This window comes from Castor canadensis, chromosome 5, assembly GCF_047511655.1.
Source record: "Castor canadensis chromosome 5, mCasCan1.hap1v2, whole genome shotgun sequence".
Classification (NCBI taxonomy): domain Eukaryota; kingdom Metazoa; phylum Chordata; class Mammalia; order Rodentia; family Castoridae; genus Castor; species Castor canadensis.
Window position 1 is genome coordinate 88,531,216 of NC_133390.1, and position 9,867 is coordinate 88,541,082.

Below are 9,867 nucleotides of genomic sequence, written 5' to 3' on the forward strand. Positions count from 1 at the left end.
CACCCCTGTACTCAATTCCCTTTGAGCAAGCTGTAACTTCATGCCTTTCAGTCCTATTCAACAGAGCATATTGGAATGCAAGGGAGAGAGACTGCTATTATTACCAAGATAACCTTGAGTCTGTTCTAATTTATTTTTTTAAAGAAAATAAATCACTCTCAACCTTTGTTGCTTTATTATTAGGGGGGGGTTAGATGAAGAACATTTTATTCCCCTAGCAACTGGTATGAGAATTCTTAGTGAGAGAATTGCCTTTGTTGGGAAAATGCTTTCATTGGCTCACTTCAGGTAGGTGAATGATGCAGGGCAGGAATGTTATTTGAGGCCAAGGCTTCAGGGGACAGGATGAAACTACAAAGCATGAGACAGAGAGGACTTTGTTTGCTCTTGAGAGGGAAGGAGTGGACAAAAAGACGAGGACAAGGGGAAAAGAGGGAACAGCTAGTGAAATCATTGAGAGATTCAAGCCTTAAATAATCAAGTTACAAATTCTGGAAATGCATGGCATGAGTGGACTTGGGATATTAAACCAGTAAAGGCCCTGAATTTTGCATCCAGGTTGACAAAAAGCAAAACAAAACACCTGCAAATGTAAAACACTGCAGCAGAGGCGTCACAAGAAAACAAGCTGTTAGCAATGCAGAGAAATTACAGGGAACACTGCAGACTGGGGTTCAAGTTAATTTAACTTAGAATTCTGGGGGCAGGGAGATATTGTGATTACCTTAGTAACAGCACACTGCTCCCACATAGCTTGTAGTAGAGCTCACATCTGTCTGGACACACAGGAACATCTGGTGAATGTGATTGAGAACAGTCAAAAAGGATAGGCAACACTAGACTTCGAACTGACCGACTGCTTACTGGATCTTCTCATCCCTGATTTGGTGTAAAAATAACTGGTTTAAGCAACCATAACTCAAATGTCTAAACCAGCTTTTATTTAATAAACCAGTTTTATTTAATCAGCACTTGTCAGAGGAAAGTATGATGAAATGGTGGGCCAGCAAGTCCTGAGGGTCGCAGAAAATAATGTCCTTCAGAGCCCATTTTATTTGACAGTACATAATTGAAAACCTTGTCATTTAAAAATAAGCACAGATTACTTGATTATTATCAGGGTTTTATTACTTATTATTAGATTATTAAAATCAACATTTCATTTTAAGATGAAACATGGAGACTCCAAAGGAATGGCACACTTTGATCATCTCATGCTTCATCCCCAGGTTGCAGGCATATATGCTTGCTGTCCACTGTTGTAGGGATGCTTCAGTGGACAGTTGGTTCATGAAGCCCTGGTCTACAGCACACCAAGGGCTTGTGATGTGTGTGTCACATCACAGTTCTTTGCAAGTTGCTTTTGATTTTATGCCACAGTTTCCAATCAGCCCAGGCGACCCATCTAGGAAGCAGCATAAATCAGCTTCATTAGCCCATCGCATGGCATTCGAAAGCTCACACAAATGCAGACATCTGTCTATAGCTTCAAACCTAGACAAATATAGACATTACCTGTTGTCTGCTGCTCACAGTCTGGGTGCTACAACCAGCTGTGGACTCACATTTAATAATATATACAAATACAGGCCACTGAGCCTCAGGGACGTTGAGGTGAGTATAGCAAAATTGCATGTGCACTGAAGTTGTGCTGTTGGGTGTATGAAGTCAGAGTGTATCTGTCCTACCATGATAGCCAAAAGCAAGGGTCCTGGAACCAGAATCTACAGGTCCAAATCACTGCTCTATCACTTAGCAGTGTAACTCTGGGCAAATTATTTTAAGTGCTCTGTTTCTCAGTTTCCTGCATGTGAAATGGAAAAACTCATCATTCTTGTTCCATAAAGTTTTGAGAAGAGAGAAGGTTAGTTGAGAGAGATACTAAGTGAAAAGCACTTATCCAAGTGCAGGGCTCAGAGTAAATCTCAACAAAAGTGCTCTCTCTCTCACTCTCTCTCCCACTTAAACAATATACATTTGTGTATTCCAGGCACTGTGCAATGGTGGAGGGTACACACAGGAATCCAAACGCCCTCAGACTAATTATGTCCCTTAACACAAGGGTAGCCTGTGATAATCACTATAATAAAGCTATAATAAAATCCTCAGGAAATATTACACTAAGGGAGGGACTGGTCTCATTCATCCTTGTAATTTCAGCACATTTTATCCAATATCCAGCACAAAATCAACACTCAAAAAATGATCAGAGGAGAAACACATGATTTGCAAACAAGGAGGAAGGGAGACAGAAGTAGGAAAGGATTCAGAAAAAGGCTTGGTAATGCAGACAGAATGTTCAGGGTTTGAAAAAGCAATGTTAACAAAGGGGAAAAAAGCATCAGCGATATGAGGAGAAAGGAGGGAAATGAGAGAAAAGCTTGTTATACATACTACAGCATAATATTAAAAGACTTTCCAAGTATAAAAAAAATTGTCCTTGATTTTGTTGAGATGATATCTTTACCAAGGGTGAAAGACAAATCCCATTGTCAAGCTATAGGTTCAGGAGAAACTCTGTAGACAAGGGACAGAACTTCAGACATGTCCAAGTTCTGAGCTTAGCAAAGATCTACAAAACTTGCTCATCAAAGGAACGCTTCCATTTGAGGCTTCACCTACCTGAACTACCTGGAATGCTCTCAAGGTTCCATACTTTCTTTTGCCTCAGTGTCTTGGAATGACGGCAAATGATTTTCCAAATACCTCCTTCCCCTCCCCCTCCCGCCGGCCCAACTCCTATTTGTTGCGGGGGCCTCAGTTCAGAGATCATCCTTCCTGGAAAGCTTTTCTTGCCCCTCAACCACCTACAACTTGGGTAAGGACCCATCCACTCTGTGTTTCCATAGCAACCCACATTATCCCATATTATTCTGTATTGAAATTGCCTATTTAATACCCATCACACTATAAAATCCTCAATGGCAGGCATTATGTCTTAATTACTGTGAAATTTTTGATAAATTAGCATCTGGGAAGTAAGTTGAAATTCTCTCAAATTGCAAAGTGTACATACTGAAACAATACCCTATATGTCATGTAAGCAAATGTTTCGGTCCATTTCTATTTGAGGCTCTTTGAAAAGTAATGAGTAATGTACACTCGATCAGTTTATTCACATCATCATTTCAAAAATATAGCTTCCATCCAGGAGTGGTGGTACATGCTTGTAATCCCAGTTTTTAGGAGGAGAGCTTTTAGGAGGATCAAGCTCAAGGGCAGCTTGAACTGCATAGTGAGAGCCTGTCTCAAAAACAAAACAAACAGAGAGACAGATACAGCTTCCATTTGTGCATGGGTTAAAATCTCAAATGTGCCCCATCTTTCCCATCCTTGCACAGAAAATAAACTGAATCCCATTTCTTTTTTATTTATTTATTTATTCTCTAGGCTGGGAGGTAAATGAATAGAGTAATATTTCTGTTCAGTCATCTCCCTTAGCCAATTTCAGTGTCCCAAAGTTTAATTAATGGATCCCATTTCCAACTCCTCCAGGAAACTGTTTATAAGCAGTTTTCTCTTATTAATAAAAAGAGCAATTTGGAGCCTTGACATAGTGGCTCAAGCCTGTAATCCTGGCTACTCAGAAGGCAGAGTTAGGGAAGATTGTGGTTCAAGGCCAGCCTGAGCAAAAAGCATGAGACCCTATCTAAAAAAATAACTAAAGCAGTACTGTATAGCTATCCTTATCTCAACCAGCAAAAACCCTTGTTCCTTCCTATTATTGCTTATACTCTCTCTACAACAAAATTAGAAACAAGGGCAAAATAGTTTCTGCTGGGTATTGAGAGGGGGAGAGGGAGGGGGTGGAGTGGGTGGTAAGGGAGGGGGTGGGGGCAGGGGGGGGAAATGACCCAAGCCTTGTATGCACATATGAATAATAAAAGAAAAAGGAAAAAAAAATACTGATGATGCAGCTCAGTGGTCCCTCATCCTGGCTACACATTAGGATTACCTGTGGTTGTTGGGCCCACACTTTAGAACAGCTAAATCAGTCTCGAATGAGGTTCAGACATTCTTTGAAGCCCTCAGGGGACTGTAATGGGCATCACAGATTCAGAATCACTATGATTGAGGGCAGCAAAAAAAAATAAATAAATAAATAAAATAAATAAAGCAGTACTGAAGGCATGGTTCAAGTGATAGAATGCCTGCCTCGCAAGAAGACATGAATTCAAAACACAGTACTGCCAGAGAAAATAAATTAATTAATTAAAAATAACTAAGCATAAAAGGCTGGGGTGTAGCTCAAGTAGTAGAGTGCCCTCCTAGCAAGCACAAGGCAATGAGACCAAATGCCAATACTGCCAAAAAATAAAATAATATAAAAGAGCAATTGATTTTTCACTAATTAGGCTGTCAAAGAGAGAAAGTTTAATGAAATACATTGTGTTAGGATGTAGGAAACAGGAAGTCCTGTGTCCTATTGGTGAAAAGGTAATTATAGGTACACACACCAGACACCCTAAGAATGATCCAGAGGATGAAGCCTACATGAGTAAAAAACATAGACATTCAAAGTTGGTCTCTGTGGTATTTGGGTGTTTTTTTTTAATTATGGCAAAAATAAAGAACATAAAACTTACAATTTTGGCCTTCTTAAGTGTATAGTTCACCAGTGATAAGTACCTCACATTGTTACGGAGCCATCTCAACTCTCCATTTCCTGAACTTTTTCTTCTTCTTAGAGAAATTCTGTACGTGTTAAACAATAACTCATCTTCCTTCCTCCAACCAGTCTTTCTGACTACTACTCTACTTTCTAACTCTATGAATTTATTTTCTTCCATATCTCATATAAGTAGAATCATACAATATTTTCATTTTTTGTCTGGGTTTATTACATTTAGCATGTTTTCAAGGCTCATTCATGTTGTGATATGTATCAGAATTTGCTTCCTTTTTTTTTGGTGATACTAGGATTTGAACTCAGGGGTTCGCACTCGCTAGGCAGGCACTCTACCACTTGAGCCACTCTGCCAGCCCAATGTACTTACTTTTTAAGGCTGAGTAATATCCCACTATGTGTATATTACACATTTTGTTGATCCATTCATCTGTTTGTGACTACTTAAGCTGCTTCCACCTTTTGGCTGCTATAAATAACATCAGTATATAAGGTATAAAAGTATGTTTGACAAGGGAGATATGAGGATAGGTAAGACACCTAAAAAACTAGATAGCATTTGTTGAAAAAAAAAAAGTATGTTTGAATCCATGCCTTCCATCCTTTTGGTTATATATCTAGGAATGAAATTACTGGATCATATAGTAATTCTTTGTCTAACTTCTTGAGGAACTTCAAACTGTTTTCCTCCATAACTGCACCATTTTACATTCTGACCACCATGGCATGAGGGTTCTTACATTTTTATAAAAGCCAAAGATTGGAAGCAACCTAAACATCTTTAAACAGGCAACTGATTAAATGATTTGTGGTGCATCCTTAGTTGGAATACTATACAACCATAAAACAGACAGGACTCCTTTATTTTTTCCATAAATAAGGAAATAAGAGCTCAATATATTAATTGAAAAAGCAAGATGCCTAACAGTAAGTATCTTAGGCTATCATTTATATAAAAGAAAAGAAGATATATTTACACATGTAAATTTGCTTAGAAATACATCAAATATCACTGGAAGGCTAATTAAAGCTAATTAAGAATTTAACCACATTTGTTGCTTTGTGAGGGGGAGGGAGGTAGTGGAGTTTGAACTCCGAGGCTCACACTTGCTAGGCAAGCTCTTTACCAATTCAGCCATGCCTCCAGCCTTTTAGCTTTAGTTATTTTTTAGATAGGTTCTCACATTTCTTGCTCAGGCTGCCTCAGACCACTGTCCTCCTACCTGCATTTCTCAAGTGGCTGGAATTACAGCATGAAGCACCATGTCCAGCTTAATCATGAGTCAGGGTTTTGCTAACTTTTTTTTAAACTGTGATCCTCCTATCTCTGCCTTCCAATTAGCTAGGATTACAGCTAACCACACCCTGAACCACTGCTCAAGAGTTGCCTTTTTTTTTTCCCTTGGCAATACTGAGGTTTGAACTCAAGGATTTACAACTGCCAGGTAGATGCTATACCACTTGAACCAGCCCTTTTTGCTTTAGGTATTTTTCAAGTAAGATTGTGTATTTATGCCCAGTCCTGTCTGAATCACCGTCCTCATTTTTATGCTTCCTACATAACTGGGATGAAAGGCACATGCCACCATGCCCAGCTTTTATTGGTTAAGATGGGAACTCGCTAACATTTTTGCCAAATTGGCTTCAAACCATGATCCTCCTGATCTCTGCCTCTCAAGTAGCTAGGATTACAGGTACGAACCACCATGCTCAGGCCTTGTTACTTCTTAAAAGAGGAATTAAGTGATGGAAGTCTCAGGGAAGACAAAGAGTTTGATACTTTTTTAATTTAGAAGCTCATGATCTATTAAATTTAAAAAATAAATAAAATACATTGCATTTTCTGAGAAAAACATTTGGCCTTTCTTCACATTGAAGCTCCACACCCCATTCTTAGAACAGTAGAGAGAGACTCTCACTTGCAATACCACAAGCATCACTCAAATGCTCCCTCTTTTTTGTTCCACACATCCTCCCCTCATTTTTCCTGTTTTCTAAAACAAACGTTGGAACCCTAAATTTAACCTGCTCCATCATGAGCCTTGCTTTTGACCTTCCCACGGGGGAGGGCTGATCTCATGATTGTTTTGTGAAAGCCAGATCTTCCTCCAAGCCTCTGGCAATGAGTTTCCTCCAAAAAGTGAAGATACGTGTCAATCAAACACATTGAAAATAAGGATCTCTCCTAATATGGTAAAAATGAGAGCATTAAAATAAAAGCATGGGAAATATGAAAGTGAATCCATCATCACATCTCTAAAATGCATTACTAGCTATATGTGTCTATGATCCTATCCCTTTAGCACTCTAGATCGGGAAATGAGAATAATGTCTTTTTCATTATCTTTAAACAAATGTACACACACACACACACACACACACACACACATGCATACTGCAGAGTACCTCATCATTATAGGAAAGACATCATAATGGTGGAAAGAACAAAAAGACAAATGCTTATCTTTCTATTATCTAACTAGACCAACTAGTTCAACAAATATGTATTTTTAAATGATTATTCCTCAGGGTTCTATTTAAGTTAATGTAACAACATTCCCAACTTGTGTTCCTGTTGACTATAGGTCCTGAATTTGTTACATATGCTTTGAGTCATTTGCATCTTTCTTGAAAATTCACAGTTGATAATCATAAGATTCAAGCTGAGGTAAAATATTGTCAGTATTTTTAAGCACCATTTGGCTAAAAACATTGCTCAGGGACACACACACACACACACACACACACACACTGGTGAGTCATATACAGATCGTAGCCAGTTATTTTGAGAATTCTCTGCCCACTATAACTCTGCCACACATCTGGCTCATCTTCAAAATGGTGACTCATTAGAGCAACGTTCATGCTGGTCTCCAAAACCGGGGGCACCAACGCTAAAGTACTACAACATACTTCCAGAGTGAGCATGGGAAACACGAAGGAAAATAATGAAATAAAAGCTAATGTGGAAAACACATGCTTTCATAATCTGAAGCAAGGCCTTAAATTATTTATTTGTTCAATGATTTTAATCAATGTGGAAAAATTAATGTAGTTATTTGAAAAACTACACATTAAAAATTTTTTAATGTGGTAGCTTAAAGTTTTCGTAAGAAGGGCAGGGGTAGTGATGATCAGGAAATAAATGTAATGGAACAGTTTTTGGAACAAAAAAATGTGCAATAAAGATTTTAAGTGGTGTCAGGTAGTAAAAAGTTTGCTATGTTACATTCGGCTAGTGTTTATCCAAAATCTGCCCTACATACTTTCACAGCAACAGTGTTACCTGAATTAACAGAAAATAATACATGTATTGCTCCTCAATGTTTCTATATTATTCTCCAGGAAATTGCATTTTGAGGGCTTTTGTTTACTCCTGATAAAATAATTTTAGTCATACAACATCACATTATATGATGTTATAATATAAACAGATGACAAAATGTGCTTTGTATTATGATTCAACTTAATTTTCCTATTCTCCATATCATAATTTTAATTTTGAATTGTTCTTTATGTATCAAATCTTCCTTATAAAGGTAAGTATAATTTAAATCATAGTTTTAAAATTGATAATGAGATTAAATGATAATGAATGTGAATATGAACTATAATTTATCCTTAATTTGACTTCCCTAAAGCCATCAATTAAATACTTGATATCTTAATATGCATATTTAAAATTAAATTTCAAGAATTAAAATAGTCCTTTTATAAGGAACCAAGTGGTATTATAATAAGAGTGTTTTTAGCAAAAAAACACTCTTAATAAAAATCAAAAGCATTGGATACCACCAAACATTGACAATGAAATGAAAGAAAAACATGTTTGATTCTGTGGTGATGTGGGAGTATTTTACTATTATAGAAAACAGTATCAAAACATTACCCTGCATCAGTAATTTGAACTCATTCTTATAACCCTAAGCAAAAGTTTCTGGACATTTTGAAATAACAAATATATAAGCTTTCATTTTCTGCAGGTCTGGGGCTTGTCTTAAGAAAAAAAAAAAAAGAAAGAAAATCTGAAGTCAACCCTCGCTTATTATTGAGTAATAATTTAAACAACATTCTAAATTCAGACTCAGTAAAAATAATGTAGTCACAGATAGGTGATCAATCGTCTTTTGTTTTGGTGTAGCTAAATGTAAAGCTGTGAAAGAATAGCATGAAAAACCTGACTCAAAAGCAGAACAGTTTTAAATATGCATAACTAAATCATGTTTCTTATTTTTCATTGGGTGCAAACAACTTCAGAAATAATTCAGCAGAGTTATTTACTCTACAGTTAGAGCAGAAATACGTGCTCCCTGAAATGAACAAAGACTTGGTCAACTGCATGCTAAAGCATAAACATAAATCTAGTCTATATATTGGAGATTGCAAATAAAAATAGATTCAAGTATGGAAAAAAATTCCAGTAGTAAGCAGTTGAACTCAAAGATTATTATTACATTATTGTTATGATTGTTGTTATTTTATTTTTTACTTATCTGTTTCTTTGGTTTGTTGCTTTTATTTTCTTTTTGCCAGAGCAATGGTATTTGATTACGATGGTGTCCCTCTCACAGGAAAAATACCTGATCAGTAAGACAACCTGCTTCCCAGAAAAGTGTCAGCACATTTTTTTTATTTCCACCAGCAATATAATCAATACACTTAACTTGATGGAGTACTAGGTTATAAGATATAAATCATATTTTACATGGATGCATAACACGCATACATATTCTATATTTGCATCTATTATATATGTTCAATCCCAGATGTGAAAATCCAATTTAGATCTTTAAAATCTCATTGGCAATTTTAAAACTGTTAGGAAAGGCATACTGACAAAAAAGACTGATACTTTTGATGGAATATTACTTTATAAATCAACCTTAAACATTTTAATTTTTTAATAATCAAAATATTTTCATCAAAAATTCCTCATTCCCATGTAGCTTAGTATTTTATGTGTAAACTTTGATAGATTCAATATTAGCAACCAAGAAATCCCCCTATGTCCTATAAGAAAGCTATGATTAAACATTTGTTTAAAGCACATTTCTTGTTAAACACAGCACTGAACATAATCTCTGTATTTATAAGAAAAAAGTAAATAACATTTTAAGACCCTATGAAAGTTTTCTTCCCTTCAATGGAGAATGTTACTTGAGAAAGTTACTTATTAAAAGGGGGGAACCTTAAAAGGTGGAGAAATTTGAGCTTTATTCCTAACATTCAATTATTGCCCC

The 9,867-nt window shown here is 36.5% G+C and overlaps 1 pseudogene; it reads right to left on the bottom strand.

Moving 5' to 3' along the window:
* Positions 1-3,382: 3,382 nt before the first annotated feature.
* On the bottom strand, positions 3,383-3,497 carry LOC141423709 (small nucleolar RNA SNORA36 family; annotated as a pseudogene).
* Positions 3,498-9,867: the final 6,370 nt, after the last annotated feature.